Source organism: Chiloscyllium plagiosum, chromosome 13, assembly GCF_004010195.1.
Source record: "Chiloscyllium plagiosum isolate BGI_BamShark_2017 chromosome 13, ASM401019v2, whole genome shotgun sequence".
Taxonomy (NCBI): Eukaryota; Metazoa; Chordata; class Chondrichthyes; order Orectolobiformes; family Hemiscylliidae; genus Chiloscyllium; species Chiloscyllium plagiosum.
The window spans coordinates 12823232-12840054 of NC_057722.1; positions in this window are offsets into that span (position 1 = coordinate 12823232).

A 16823-nucleotide genomic window follows, 5' to 3' on the forward strand; every position below is an offset into this window, starting at 1 on the left:
ACATCCTGTCCCTCAGGATTTCCTCCAACAACTTACCTACCACTGATGTCAGGTTCACTGGTCTCTAGTTCCCTGGCTTGTCCTTACCATCCTTCTTAAACAGTGGCACCACGTTTGCCAACCTCCAGCCTTCCAGCACCTCACCTGTGACTATCAATGATACAAATATTTTAGCAAGAGGCCCAGCAATCACTTCTCGAGCTTCCCACAGAGTTCTAGGGTACACTTGATCAGGTCCTGGGGATTTATCCACTTTTATGCGTTTCAAGACATCCAGCACTTCCTCCTCTGTAATATGGACATTTTGCAAGATGCCACCATTTATTTCCCCATAGTCTATATCTTCAATATCCTTTTCCACAGTAAATACTGATGCAAAATACTCGTTTAATATCTTCCCCATCTCCTGCGGCTCCACATAAAGGCTGCCTTGCTGATCTTTGAGGGGATGGAAATGTGTTGCTGGAAAAGTGCAGCAGGTCAGGCAACATCTAGGGAACAGCAGAATCGACGTTTCAGGCATTAGCCCTTCTTCAGGGGACCTATTCTCTCCCTAGTTACCCTTTTATCCTTAATAACCTTTTAGATTCTCCTTAACTCTATTTGTCAAAGCTATCTCATGTCCCCTTTTTGCCCTCCTGATTTCTCTTAAGTATACTCCTACTGCCTTTATACTCTTCTGAGGATTCACTTTTTTACTTAGCCAAGCTCTCAATTTCTTTAGTCATCCAGCATTCCCTATACCTACCAGCCTTTCCTTTCCCCCTAACAGGGATATACTTTCTCTGGACTCTCGTTATCTCATTTCTGAAGGCTTCCCATTTTCCAGCCGTCCCTTTACCTGCGAGCAACTGCTCCCAATCAGCTTTTGAAAATTCTTGCCTAATACCATGAAAATTGGACTTTCTCCAATTTAGAACTTTAACTTTTAGATCTGGTCTATCCTCTTCCATCACTATTTTAAAACTAATAGAATTATGGTCGCTGGCCCCAAAGTGCTCTCTCACTAACACCTCAGTCACCTGCCCTGCCTTATTTCCCAAGAGTAGGTCAAGTTTTTCACCTTCTCTAGTAGGTACATCCACATACTGAATCAGAAAATTTTCTTGTACACACTTAACATCTCCATTTAAACCCTTAACACTATGGCAGTCCCAGTCTATGTTTGGAAAGTTAAAATCTCCTACGTAACCACCCTATTATTCTTACAGATAACTGAAATCTCCTTACAAATTTGTTTTTCAATTTCCCTCTGACTATTAGGGGGTCTATAATACAATCCCAATAAGGTGATCATCCCTTTCTTATTTCTCAGTTCCACCCTAATAACTTCCCTGGATGTATTCCCGGGAATATCCTCCCTAAGTACAGCTGTAATGCTATCCCTTATCAAAAATGCCACTCCCCCTCCTCTCTCTTGCCTCCCTTTCTGTCCTTCCTGTGGAATTTGTATCCTGGAACATTAAGCTGCCAGTCTTGTCCATCCCTGAGCCATGTTTCTGTAATTGCTATGAAATCCCAGTCCCATGTTCCTAACAATGCCCTGAGTTCATCTGCCTTCCCTGTTAGGCCTCTTGCATTGAAATAAATGCAGTCCTACCTCGTTCTTTGCTTTGTCCCTGCCTACCCTAACTGTTTGACTTGCCTTTGTTCTCAACTGTACCAGTCTCATATTGAAATCTTTCCTCACTATTTCCCTGGGTCCCATCCCCCCCACCTTATTAGTTTAAATCCTCCCGAGCTGCTCTAGCAAATCTCCCTGCCAGTATATTAGACCCTTTCCAAATTAGGTGCAATCCGTCCTTCTTGTACAGAGTAGTGCATATTGATAGAAGTACAGGAGAATAAGTTGTGATTGGAGATCCAAGATGATGGCAATCTAGCACTGTTGAGCTCTGCACCATAACCTAGGCAAGGTAGTATATTTACTGTTTTTCCCACTTATGTTTCTGGCAATTGTGGCAAAAATCGGCAGTCTTAGGTCTCCATAATTGTTGTGTATTAGTTTTGTTGATCAGGGAAGGTGACTGAGGGAAAAGGGCCATGTGGATCGCAATAAACAGGGCACTCCCCTGCAGCAACGTCCGTGCCCACGGCTGCAGCGTCTGCCTCTGTGAATGTTCCTGTGGACTTAGCTGCACAACACACCCTGGTCTCAGACTTTATGAAACTCTGAGAGAAGATAGAATCAGCAATGGAGGAGACCCAGACCAGGCTGGAACTGATCTCAGCCACGCTGCAAAAGCATAAGCAGGGGATCCAGTGTCTCTGGCAGTAAGTGGAGGAGGTTGAGCAACAGACTGTGGCTTCGGAGACTGCAGCAGAATCCTCAGCGGATTGGGACCAGGCCCCAGAGAAAGCAGGTATGGGCCTTAGTAGAGCAGGTCAACGACCTTGAAAATCAAGGCCATCGGAAGAACATCCGTCTGATCAGGTGGCTGGAATGGGAGGAAGAAGGCCAGCTTTATGGAGCAATGGCTCCTGCAGTTCGCGGGGCTGGAGGTCGAAGCAGGCCGGGTGCAAGTCGAGTGGTCCTACCGGGTCACAGTACGCAGACCTGGATCAGACCAGCACCCCCCACCCAGTCCCAGTGCACTAGACTCCAGCACTACAGAAATAAGCAAATGGTGTTGGAAGCTTCCAGAGCACTGAGGAAGGATCAATAGACCCTGATATACAAGGGATCAAAAATTATGTATTTCCAAGTCTTTTCTGTGGTTGTGATCTGAAAGTGGAAAGCCTTTGAAGAGGTAAAGAAGAGGCTGAGAGACTTGAATATTCAGTACTCTGTAAGATATCCGGCAGAGCTATGTTTCATCCATGGCAGGTCCCTGTATAATTTTGACTCATCAGCAGTATTTCTGGACACTTAAAAATAGACTGGCTCATTCAAGTATTACGGACAATAGTGTTTTCTTTGTTTTCAATGTGGTTTACCTGGTTTTGGTCTTTTAATATGTAGGGGTCCTATTTTCTCTTCTTTCTCCCATCCCATTGTCTTTTTTCTAGTATTCCGTTTTTTTTTCATCTCTCTGTTGCTCTGGGGTGTGGGGAGAGGGTTAGTTTTTTTAGCAGTACTGGGGTCAAAGTACGGGTGAGATGGGTCGAATGCCCACTTCTAATTTTCTTGTTATAAGATACTTTTTTTACTTTGTTTTGTCTGGGTTTGAGGTGCTACTTCAGCTGGAAGGAGCCATGGAGGGGTTAGTGGGTAGTGTGAATTCCCCCCGTGGCCAAAGGGGAAAATCTCCTCTTATTTGTTTTGTGTTGGTTTATTGTAGAAGTAGTTATTAGAAGTTTTGCTTTGGTGATTTTTGTAGTTGTATTTTCTAGTTTATATGAATCTTTTACTGTTTTCACTCAGGGTGTTATGAGTAGGGTCCTTCCTCTTGGGGGATCATGGTCTGTCTCAGGCAGCTATGGCTAATTGTTTGTTTAAATGGTGCACCTGGAATATTAAGGGGAATCATTCTCTGATTAAGAGAAAGAAGATACTTTCAAGCCTTAGGAAAGAAAGGGTCGATGTAGCCCTGCTGCAAGAAACCTGTTTAGGCGATAAGGAACATTTAAAGTTACAGCAGGGATGGTTTGGCCGAGTGTTTTTCTCGTCCTTTAATTAGAAAAGGAGATGAGTAGCTATATTCATCTAGAAGAATCTCCCATTTCAGCTGTTAGATCAATTTAAGGATGAATGTGGACGGTTTGCGATCCTCAAAGCTTTAATACTTGGAGAGGAGTACGGGATTTTGAATGTATATTGCCTCCCCCGGCGCACCCCCTCAAATTTTTAATGGATGCACTTCTCAGGTTGATGGCCCTTGGAAAGTGCCATACAATAATAGGGGGAGACTTTAATCATCTTATGGACTCCAAGGTAGATAGGATGCCCAGGGGTCTCACGGGCATATCCCCACAATGCAGACAATTGGTGGACCTGAGTGGGGAGTTGGGGCTGGTGGGCGTGTGGAGATGTCTTTACCCTGAGGGTAGGGACCTTACCTTCTTCTCTAACCCACACAAGTGCCACACTAGGAATGACATGTTTTTTGCTCCACTGGCATTTTTGGATTTGGTGCTGTCCTGTAGAATTGGGAAAATAACCATTTCTGATCATGCAGCAGTGCATCTGGATGTTAATGCCAAAGGCAATGGGACAGGCTGGTGGCATTGACGCATGGATCCTTTCCTCCTGAAGGATAGTAAGTTTACTGAGTATTTTTCACGGGAATTTAAAATTTTTTTGGATATTAATTCTGGTATGGCCAGTAACCCGTCGTGCTCTGGGAGACTGCCAGGACTGATGCAAAGGGTTTGATTATTTCATACTCGGCCACCCATAAGAGGCAGAGGGGAAAGCAGCAGCATATGCTTGAGGCCTAGTTGAAGGCAGCAAAGACGACAAACTGTGATCAAGTTGCAGCGGATTACAGCCCTCAGGGCTGCTCCAAACTCTGCCTTCACCCAAACAACAAAGAGGAAGATCTCCTTTTGTGAAACAGAAGTTATTTGATATGGTGATAAGCCGAGTAGATACCTGGCATATCTGGCCAGGAAGGACAGTGCCCCCAATCTGTCACATCCATCAGAGACTGTGCTGGTACTCTCACTTGTGATTCCCAAAAGGTTAACGTGGCATTTAGGAAATTCTATTCTGTGTTGTACCAGTCGCAGGGCTGTGAGGACAGGTTGGTGAAGCTGGAGACCTTTTTTTTTAAGATTTTGGACCTCCCTGGTGTAACTTCAGAGCGGGCATCTCTTTTAAATGTCCCTCTGACAATCCAAGAGGAACAGGAGGCAATGAGGCAGCTCCAGAGCGGTAAAGTGCCTGGTCCAGGCATTGGATTTCAGAGTGTGTTTTATAAGGAGTTTATAAACATGTTGGCCGGGCCAATGTTGGAGATGTACAATTATTCGTACAGTCAGGACTGCCTCCCATCCTCTCTGAGAGAAGCAAATATCTCTCTTGAGAACTTGAGCAGGAAAGCCCCAGAGGATTGTGCTTCATACAGGCCTAAATCACTATTAAACTTGGATTTCAAAATTTTGTCGAAAATGCTGGCTTTGAGGTTGGAGAAGGTACCGCCCTCCATTGTAAAGGAGGATCAAACAGGTTTTATTAAGATTACAGGTCCTCTAACAACATTAGAAGAGAATTGAATATGGTCCATGTATGCCAGCAAGGGTTGATTCCGGGTTAGCTCGTCTCCCTGGATGCAGAGAAAGTGTTCGACCGGGTGGAGTGGCCATACCTCTTTAATGTCCTGGAACGATTTGGTCTTTGGCAGGGTGGGGATCTTTGCCAGGTGGGTGCACCGCTGCTGTTTACATTAGTGATTGAGCCATTGGCAAAGGTTATCCGGAGGGACCACAATATAGATGCTCCGGAGGTGGGATCGGGGGGCATAAAATTACCCTTTATGCTGATGACGTTCTTTTTCTAACAAATCCGACAATTTCTGTGCCCTGTTTAATACAAGTTATTGATTTATTGGGTTCTTTCTCGGGTTATAAAATCAATTTTATAAAGCTGGAGGACTTGGCTGTGGAGTGTTTTGTCAGAGTACCAGATCTTGGGGCTGGAATCCGATTCCCTTTCAGGTGGTCACAGGGAGGTTGCCTGTATTTGGGCATTTTTATTGCTCCAGCTTTTGATCAATTATACAAAGTTCATTTTGTGCAGTTGCGAGAGAAGATAAGACGGGACCTTCAGCACTGAGGCGCTTCCGATATCGTGGTTGGATAGAAAAGTTCTGGTTAAAATGAATGCTATTCCTTGTTTATTATATCCCAGTCAAATGCTCCCTTTGAAGCACTATGGAGGCTTAACAGTTGGCTCAGTTCATTCGTCTGGCATCACAGGCGATCCCTTATTAAGCTTACTAAATCGCAGCTTCTGCAGGGGTTGGGATATGTGGACTTCCCAGATTTTAAGAAATATCAATTAAATTCCCTATTATCATATGAGAGGGTGTTGGTGGAGGGTTGTTTTTCAGACCAGAGGCCTGTGACCAGTGGAGTGCCACAAGGATCAGTACTGGGTCCACTACTTTTTATCATTTATTTAAATGATCTGGATGCGAGCATAAGAGGTGTAGCTAGTAAGTTTGCAGATGACACCAAAATTGCAGGTTAGTGGACAGCGAAGAAGGTTACCTCAGATTACAACAGCATCTTGATCAGATGGGTCAATGGGCTGAGGACTGGCAAATGGAGTTTAGTTTAGATAAAAGCGAGGCGGTGCATTTTGGGAAAGCAAATCTTAGAAGGACTTGTACACTTAATGGTAAGATCCTAGGGAGTGTTGCTGAACACAGAGACCTTAGAGTGCAGGTTCATAGCTCCTTGAAAGGGGAGTCGCAGGTAGATAGGATAGTGAGGAAGGCGTTTGGTATGCTTTCCTTTATTGGTTAGAGTATTGAGTACAGGAGTTGGGAGGTCATGTTGCGGCTGTACAGGACATTGGTTAGGCCACTAGTGCAATATTGCGTGCAATTCTGGTCTCCTTCCTATCGGAAAGATGTTGTGAAACTTGAAATGGTTCAGAAAAGATTTACAAGGATGTTGCCAGGGTTGGAGGATTTGAGCCATAGGAAGCGGTTGAATAGGCTGGGGCTGTTTTCCCTGAAGCGTCGGAGGCTGAGGAGTGACCTTATAGAGGTTTACAAAATTATGAGCTGGGCATGAATAGGATAAATAGACATAGTCTTTTCCCTGATGTGGGGGAGTCCAGAACTAGAGGGCATAGGTTTAGAGGGGAAAGATATAAAAGAGACCTAAAGGTCTCTTTTTCATGCAGAGAGTGGTACGTGTATGTAATGAGCTTTCAGAGGAAGTGGTGGAGGCTGGTACAATTGCAACATTTAAAGGGCATCTGGATGGGTATATGAATAGAAAGGGTTTGGAGGGATATGGGCCAGGTGCTGGCAGGTGGGACTAGATTGGTTTGGGATATCTGGTCAGTATGGACGAGTTAGACCGAAGGGACTATTTCCATGTTGTACATCTCTATGACTCTATGATTCTATGAGACTGATTGATTGGGCTTGCCAGGACCCAAGATCAATTTGGCTAGACATTGAGGCCTCCCAGGCAAAATGCCCCCTCATAAAGTTGTTATTTATGGACAAGATGAGGACTGTCATGGAGCATTGCAGAAATCCGATTGTCCTTAACACATGGACAATGATGTGACAAAGCAAAGGCAATTTTATATAAAACTTCCCTTTTACCTCCCATAGTAGGAATGTCAGGATTTTGGCTGGGATCAATGGATTCTGGCTTTAGGTTCTGGGAGTCTAGAGGAGTTTCCTGTTTAGGAAACTTATTTGAAGGGGAGGTCATGAGGTCTTTTGATCAGCTGAGCCAGAAATATGAACTGTCTTGTAGGAACCTGTTTTTCGTTATTTTCCAATTAGGGACTCCATACAGAAAACAACTGCGTTATTGATTAATCTCTATAGTCTGATGTGGCAAGGAGGATACTTTGGTCCACAGATACTCTCTTGATCAGTACCCTCCACCATTTATTAGGAGGTAGTGTCTCGAAGGACATCGAGTGGCTGTGCAGGATCTGGACTCAGGAATTGAGGGTGGAGATCTCGTCTGAGGCACGGGAGGACATTTGGGAGAACGTGAGGAAGATTTAAATTTGTAATAGGATGCAGGCTATGCAACTGGACACAGGGCTTATTTGGCACTGGAGTGGCTTGCGAAATTTAAGAAAGCAGTGTCTCCAATGCGTCTTCAAATGTAAAAGAGATTTTGGTACTCTTACTCATTGCTTATGGTCATGTCACAGGCTGTGTAGTGTTGGGGACTATAGCAAGTGTATTGAAAGGGGTCTTGGGAACTGAAGACAAGGTAGATCTGGTGTCCCTTCTCTTGGGTCTGCTGAATTTGCGCATGTGAAGAAACTGTTTAATATTCTCTCATATTGTGCAAGGAAGAACATTCTGACGAGCTCGATATCGGAAAATTCCCTCGGACTTCCGGGGTGGCGTCAGTTAGTTATGGAGCACATCCCCCTAGACTTCCTCTCAAGTATGGTGCACCAGAAAACTGAACTCTTTTACAGGATATGGCAGCCCTTTTTTAAACTATATAGACACAGACTTGTCAGCTATATTGATTAGGGCCTTTGTGTAGCTGTGAGGGCTGTGTCTATATAGTTTAAAAAAGGGCTGCCATATCCTGTAAAAGAGTTCAGTTTTCTGGTGCACCATACTTGAGAGGAAGTCTAGGGGGATGTGCTCTGAGAGGAAGAATTCTGAATAAATATGGATATACCAACTCATGCTCCCAGTGATGGGGAGCTTCGGTGGGGTTGCACTGAGTGTTGTAAATTAATTTAAGTCGATTTACCTCGGTTCAATCCAATTTAATTTAGTTTATTTTGTTTAATTATTTATTGATTTGTAGGATAGGTTGATTTTTAAAATTGTTATTTTTCTTTTAAACTGTGGAGTAGCGTAGTTTATTGTTATAGCGTCCATTTATTGTTGTTATGTTACAAGATTGTTATACTATTTTGTAGTAATTGTATAACTTTATAAAGAAAATTCAATCTTTTTTCAATAAAAATATTTATTAAAAAAAAGTTGTGATTAACATACCAAAGGTGCCTCAACATATGTAGAATCCAGTTTTATTTACAGCACCATAGGCACTGGGAAGAGAGCTGACTCCGAGATAATGTTTTAAAAAACTACAGTAACAGATATAGAAGAATGGTGACTTATGGAAGGGGAAAATCAATGATTAAGTTGAGAAAAAACTTTACCTTAACCAGCAATAGGAAAACTCTGGAAAATTATATCTGAATTCTCATCATGACGAGCCAATGCCAAGGATTTATTAGCAGTGAACCAACTTTTACTATGCAGAGTGTGATGCACGTATGGAATGAGCTGCCAGAGGAAGTGGTGGAGGCTAGTACAATTGCAACGTTTAAAAGGATCTGGATGGGTATATGAATAGTAAGGGTTTGGAGGGATATGGGCCGGGTGCTGGCAGGTGGGACGAGATTCAGTTGGGATATCTGTTGGCATGGACAGGTTGGACCGAAGAGTCTGTTTCCGTGCTGTACATCTCTACGACTCTATGACTGAAATGACTGCAGATCATAAGAGGCACTGCAGATAAGATTGTTGTTTCTGAGGCAGGTAGCACCTGATTCAGTAGACCTGCCTTGGTAGAATGTGCAGGGACAGAACCAAATTATAAGGCCAGGGAGGGATGGGGTAGAGGAGGTACAGCATAGATTGGGGCCCGCTGCTTCGGGAGCAAATTGAATGTGACCGCATGGAGGCTGCCGAGTGCTGAAGAGGGCAGGTTGGAAGGCTTACTTTGGTTCTCAGGTCTGTCCCAGAGGTTTGGTTAAATTCACTTTGCTATGCACACTTAGCTGAGATCACATGTACTTGAGAGGATTATGTGGGTAGAAGTTTGTTGGTACAGCTGGACACTACCTTGAGTTTGCTTGGTTGACACCTTTTGTGTTTTTACAGTCCGGTGGCAGGGAAACATTGGAGGAAGGTTGAAGTTATAATATGTTATCCCTTCTGTAATTACTTTGTTTGTTGGCACAGGATTAAAAGGTGTTAAATGCTTAAAGATTCAAATATTATTGATATTTCTAATGGTCTGTTTGATTAACACTTTGATCGTGTTATAGTTATTTTCAAAGGATAGCAAATAGGTGGTTTTTCTAAGCAGTTTCATGCATATTATTGTTATTGGAGGATTCATTGATTCTCTGAAGTGTTAATTGAATAACTTGGACACAGATATCCATTAGTTGGCGTAGAGTATGAGGAAGAATTATGGTTAAGAAAAATGAATTGCCATGGGTAGTATAGTGGGTCATGGGCATGAGAGGAGGTAAGCATTGGCAGAGAGTAGGTATGATGGCATGGGCAAGGCCTTCTGAACTTGCCTTTCACAGTGGTTCCAAAATCTAGAGCACAGTTCATGATTCCTTTAAAAACCATGAGTTTTGCCATGGGGAATCAGATTCAACTCTGTGAAAACTGCAAGGGCTAGAAGATTCTAAAGCCGAAGATGGAGTGGAGAGGTTCACGGAGCTGTGTGAGGGATTGCTATTCACATCCTCATCTTACATCAGCAAATATTGGAGTCACAGGAATGGGACCAGGTGACCTGGAACATTGGTAAGGCTATGCCGTCCCTCTAGCCTGCCTTCCAGCAGCTATATGCAACCTTGTTTGTACTTGTATTTTAGGTGGGTGGCACAGTGGTTAGCACTGCTGCCTCTCAGCGCCAGAGACCTGGGTTCAATTCCCGCCTCAGGCAACTGTCTGTGTGGAGTTTGCACATTCTCCCCGTGTCTGCGTGGGTTTCTTCTGGGTGCTCCGGTTTCCTCCCACAGTCTAAAAATGTGCAGGTTAGGTAAATTGCCTGTAGTGTTAGGTGAAGGGGTAAATGTAGGCGAATGGGTCTGGGTGGATTGCTCTACAGAGGGTTGGTGTGGACTTGTTGGGCTGAAGGGCCTGTTTCCACACTGTAAGTAATCTGACATTGAATTATCTTTCTCTCTCTCTCTCTCTCTCTCTCTCTCTCTCTGAACAGTCAATTCTGCCTTCTGCAACTGTGTAATTAAACTTCTGACATTTTTGACTATCACTCCGACAGCCAACATTCTAAAATGTTTGTTTATTAGACTTGGGCATCACTGACTGGTTCAGTGTTTTCGAGCCATCCTCAGATGCTCGAGAAAAGACAATGATGAGTCAACCTCTTGAACTTCTCCAGTTCAAGTGGATAGGAACACCTATAGTAAATACAGGAAGGGGATTCCGGGCTGGAAAGACTGTCAGTCCTTTTTTAACGTTCTCACCTTTGTTTGTAAAGTAGGAGCAGAAGTATGCCATTCTCCTCCATTGTTCAATGTAATCCTGACTCTTGTTTGTGTTTTGTATTTGACATTCTCATCTACTTCTGATGACATTAAAAACATTTAATAATCCTCATTTCACAGCCTTCTGAGGCAGGAGTCTCAACGTAAAATAACTGTCTTAGGAAAAACAATTCTCATCATCTCTGCCCTAAAGGATTGCTGATAATTTAGAAGCACAGTGTGCCCTGGGTCTGGATGGACCTGTAAGAGAAAGCATCCTTCCCATGTCCACCTTGCTGATGCAATTCATGGTCTTATATGCATCAAACAATTCACCCTCACTCTTCTTAAACTCCATGGATACAAACTCAGCCTGTCCAACCTTTCCTCAAAAGACAAACTACTTATTCTATGTATCAATCCAGTAAACTATCTTCAAACTGCTTCTAATGAATTTAAGTCCTCCTTTAGATAAGCCCAAAAGTGCAACAGTATTCGAGGTGTGGTCTTACCAAATGCTCATATAACTGAAATATAGAATAGAATAGAATCCCTACAGCCCAACATGTCCACAATGACTGTCCAAAGAGTAACCCATCCAGACCCATTCCCCTACATCTACCCCAAACTAATACACCTAACCAACACATCCCTGAACATTATGGGCAATTTACCTAACCTTCACATCTTTAGATTGTGGGAGGAAACTGGAGTACCCGGAGGAACCCCATGCAGACATGGGGAGAATATGCAAACTCCACACAGACAGTCGCCTGAGGTGGGAATTGAACCCAGGTCCCTGGTGCTGTGAGGCAACGGTGCTAACCACTGAGCCACTGTGCTACCCCAAATATAATAAGCTTATTTTTATGTTCAATTCTTAGTTTTCCATTAACATCCATGATTACATACCGTTCTTGCATACCAACCTTTTGTGACTCTTACATTAGAACAATTATATGGCTCTATATCTCCCAACTCCACAGTTATTCTCCATTTAAGTAATACTCTGCTTTATCATTCTTTCTCCCAAAGTGAACAACTTACAATTATCTGGTTTAAAAAAACACTTTCCCAGCTTTAAAAATGGCAAGTCAGACAAGACCAGATAAAAATTGATTTTCCTTATCTTATTCAGTGAACATAAATTGTCTGTTCTCTGCGTTTGACCCTGACGTGTCTGAGTCTAACCTAATTCCAGTTATTCACTGACAACAGCTGCTAGTTGTAAGACTTCTTTGTTTGGTGAGTGTTGTCTCAGTTGCCTAATTGCATGTTTTTCTTTCCCTGATATTTTCCTTCAACTGATCTGTTTACTACAAAAGCAGTTTCAACAGGACTCAAGCTTAGAAGCTGTCATTTCCAAGTGTCTGCTCCACTCAGTTGGTGCCCTTTCCATCTCTAAATTGGAAAACTGTGCATTAGAGTTCAATTTCAACTTGAGTTTAGGATTCGGGTCAGTACTGAACCAAGAGAGTGCTGCATTCCAGACATGCTGTGCTGAGATGAACTGTTAAACCAAGTTAGGGTGGATGTGAAAGGTCCCCTTGTATCATTTGAAGGAGATCTTCCTGGTACATGAAATTACATTTATTTTGTAACAGTGTACAAACATTTGCAGCTTTTTGCCTATGTAATGACAGCAATTGTATTTTTAGGTAATTCTGTGCATGTGGAATATGAGGTATTACTGAGGCGACAGTCAGGACAGACTTTCCATTCCTGTACTGGATTATTTGAATCTTTTATTCTCAATATGTTTTCTCCCTCCTCAATATACCTCCTTCAACTGTACCCAGCTATACAACTCAGCACCAGAACATTTTTTAGGTGATTTATAAAGACAAGTACTTTCTTAACAAGTTCTTGACCTACAAATGGCTTGTTTTGTTTTCATCTATTTTGTTGACAGAACCTTCAATGTTCCACTTCACTGTGGCTGAAGCCACCAAGCAAAGTTGTTTTTAATAATGGGGCTCCTCAAATCAATATAATGTGGGGGAAAAATATCACTTGTTAATAAGTGTCTAAGCAGGTACATTAGATTGTCAGCTTGGGTGTAATTGTGAAAATATAATTGCTTAATGCCCCTCCATTGTCAATAATTTTGAAGGCAATTTGAGATATGAATGCTTTATTATTTCTGAAAATTTAATACAGTGATTTTCTGCCCACAGCGAGCAATAGATAGGAACTCAAACCTTCAGCATCAGGTAAGAAGTCTTTTTTTCTCCTTTGCCTCAGTGTTGAGAGTTAATGTGGTCTCATGGTATTCAAGTTCTCCTGTGTCAGCTTTGACCTCTTCTACAAATGTATTTGCTTCGCTGTTGCTTATGTTTATTAATCACTGTCTGAAAGAAGGACCGCTCCTGCTCAAGTATATAGTGACGAACATGATACAATTTGCCAAAAGTTATTCAATCAAGAGGTAACAATTAGTGCATTGATTTAAAAACTACATGTTAATTGTTAATGTAAAGGTTTGTTGTTGCCAGCAAAGAAAATAACTTAATATGTAATATTTATATTATACCAATCATGGATGCTTAGCCAACTATTATAAAGGACACAATCACAGCATTGTTACAAAGTAGAAGGTGGCTATTTGGCCCATTACATTTGCACCAACTCTCTGAATGAGCATTATCACTTTAATGCCATTTTTCCTGTTCCATTACCCTGCACATTATTTCTGTTAAAGTAATCACCAAATACCCTCTTGATTACTTCGATTGAAACTGCCTCCATCATATTTGCAGGCAATGCAATACAGACATGAATCATTCACTGTATGAAAAAGGTTTTCCTAGCGTCATATTTACCTCTTTTGACAACTGGTTTAAATTGATGCCCTTTTGTTCCTGGTCAGTTCACAAACTCAACAGTTTCTCCCTATCTATTCTGTCCAGTCCCTTCATGGTTTTGAAAGTGTCAAGCAAACTTCCATCATTTTCTCCTCTCTGAGGAAAGCAGTACCAACTCCACCAATCCATTGATATCATTGAAGTTTCTCATCAGTGGAACCATTGCTGTAAACCCAATCTCACTTTCTTCATTGTATTCATATCTTCTTATTGTGTAGCACCCAGAACTGTACACTGTACTCTAGCTGAGTCTAACTAGCGTCTTACACGACTAGGTTCCCTGCTTTTATACTGTCTATCATTGTTAATGAAGACTAGAATATTTAATGTTGTATTAAGAGCTCTTTCCATTTATTCTGCTACCTTTAATGACATGCACATATATGCCCAGGTCTCTTTCTTTTCTCCATGCCGTTTACAGTAGTATCCTTTAATTTATCCCGTCAATCCATGTTCTTTCTCCCAAAATCTATTATCCTGCACTTCTCCTCATTGAACTTCATCTACCACCTATTCACCCACTCCGCCAACTTGTCAGTATCCTTTCAAACGTCTGCACAGTCATCCTCACAGGTAACAATGTTCCAGCTTTTGTGTTCTCTACAAAATTGAAAACGAAACTGCTTGATGTTTTTAGTTAAGCATTTGCGCTGCTTCATTTCTGGAAAGAACTGTCAATTGTATGGAAATAGTTAATAATTGATTGGGTACAGGAATCACCATCCACTGTGAGGTCATGGGAACTTGGGCAGAGTAAAGATGATGCTTATAAGAGACAGACCTGAGGCAGTTGTGTTTGTAAAAGTTTCTGCAGTAATGTAGGTTATATTCTTGTCATTTGCAAATAGTTACAATGTTGCAATATCATTCATAATGTTTACTTAACAAGATACTCCTAGTTAAACCAGCAAGATGGCTATCCATATCCATGGGATACCACTTTGGGATTGAAGGGACGAACACACAATAGCATCAAGTACACACAGCCAGGGAACTGGGCTATTCCTGTTTTTCCTAAGACTCATTTTGCATAAAGGAAGTTGGTAAATACAGAGTCATTCTGTTTCATGGGAAGCTGATTAAAGAATAGCAACAAGTTCTATCAGTTCTCTTCCTGCTCCAGCCAGCATTCACCTTCAGCCAATGCTGATAGGCAGAGAATAAAAGGCATGGGACATGACTTTTAGCATTCTACCAATAGTAGGCAAAAACACAGGTGACCTGTTTTATCTTAGGCTAATTGAGGCCTTTAAGTGTTCAAGTAACTGCTTAAAGACCTGGTCATGCTTGTGCTGGTGTTTTACTATCCGCGGAGATTCAAATATAGTCTGGCAGCCTCTGGACTGATGGGGATGCATCTGAGCACAAATCCAGTTATTTAGCCAATTAGAACATAGAACAATACAGCACAGAATAGGCCCTTCGGCCCACGATATCAAATCTATCATTTCTGGATATTAACCTACTTGCCAAAGCAATTTATCATTGTCCAATTCAACCCATTGAGGAATATTCTCTAAAATTAAATTAAAGAAGGCTCGAGAAAATCTATCTAACATTACTTTACTTTATTTATCCTTGATTACTTGCCATTTTGTCACATTCCCAGCATTCCAAAGCAGAGATTATATCCACCTGTGCTTATTCATCAACTCAATCACAGTCAGTTATCCAAATCTTTGTGAGGGAAGGAGAGAACAATTTAATCCCTATTTGCCTTTCATTACATTTGTACTAAAGCATTTCAGGTACCATAAATGACTTTGAAGTGCATTATAAACAAACATAATTAAAATTTCACACATCAAGATTTTTCAAACAGTTGCTGTGAACAGGTCCCTATGCAATGTTCCCCAATTAGTTACAGTTCCAAATAATCTAAATGTTAAGCTCCCAGGTGAGGAGGGATGAACTGGCTCTCATTCTTTATTCACCCCCTCATTTGTTTGCTACAAGGTTAATTTAAGGAGCAGAATTTGGCTATTTGGCCCATTGAGTGTGATCGCTATTCGATCATAGCTGATATGTTTCTCAACCCCATTCTCCTGCTTTCTGTCCATAGCCCTTGAATTCACCTAACCAGTCAAGAACCTATCCATCTTTCTCTTAAATACACTCAATGATTTGGCCTCCATAGCTTTGCGTAGCAATGAGTTCCATAGAGTAACACTCTCTGTCTGAATAAATTACGCCTCATTCTCAGTTCAAAATGATCGTCCCTTCACTTTGAGGCTGTGCCCTTAGGTCCTTGTCTCTCCTATTTGTGGAAACATCTTTTCCACCTCCGCTCTATCCAGGCCTCTCCGCATTCTGTAGGTTTCAATGAGATCCTCCCTCATTCTTCTGAACTCCATTGAATACAGACTAAGAATCCTCACCTGCTCCTCGTATGACATTCCTTTATTCTCAGGATCATTCTTGTGAACCTCCTATGCATCTTCTAAAATGGAAGCACATTGTTCCTTAGAAACATGGCCCAAAATTGCTCACAATATTCCAACTGCAATCTGAACAGAATCTTATGTAGCCTCAGCAGTGCATCTCTGCTCTTGTATTCCAGACCTCTTGAAATGAATGCCAACATTACTAGTGCCTTCCTAACTCCCATTAGAACCCACATGTTAACCTTAAGAGAAGCCTGAACTAGGACTCCAACGTTCTTTTGTGTTTGATTTCCAAAGCCTTTCCCATTTGAAAATAATCTATGCCTCCATTCCTCTTGTTAAACTGCCTAACCTCAGACTATCCCACTTTATATTCTGTCTGCCATTTTATTGCCAACTTTCCTAGCCTGTCCATATCCTTCTGCAGGCTCCCCACTTCTTCAACACTACCTGTCCCTCCACCTATCTTTGTATCATCTGTAAACTTTGCAAAAATGCCCTCAGTTCCATCATCCAGATTGTTAACGTGTAACATGAATAGTTGTGGTCCCAACAGGATCCTCCAGAACTCCCCTTGTCACCAGATTCCATCCTGTAAAAGACCTCTTTATCCCTGATCTCTGCCTTCTGTCAGCCAGTCAATCCCCTATCACTGCCAGTACCTTGCCAATAAAACCATGTGTTTTAGCTTATTTCGCAGCTTCCTGTGCGGTACCTTGT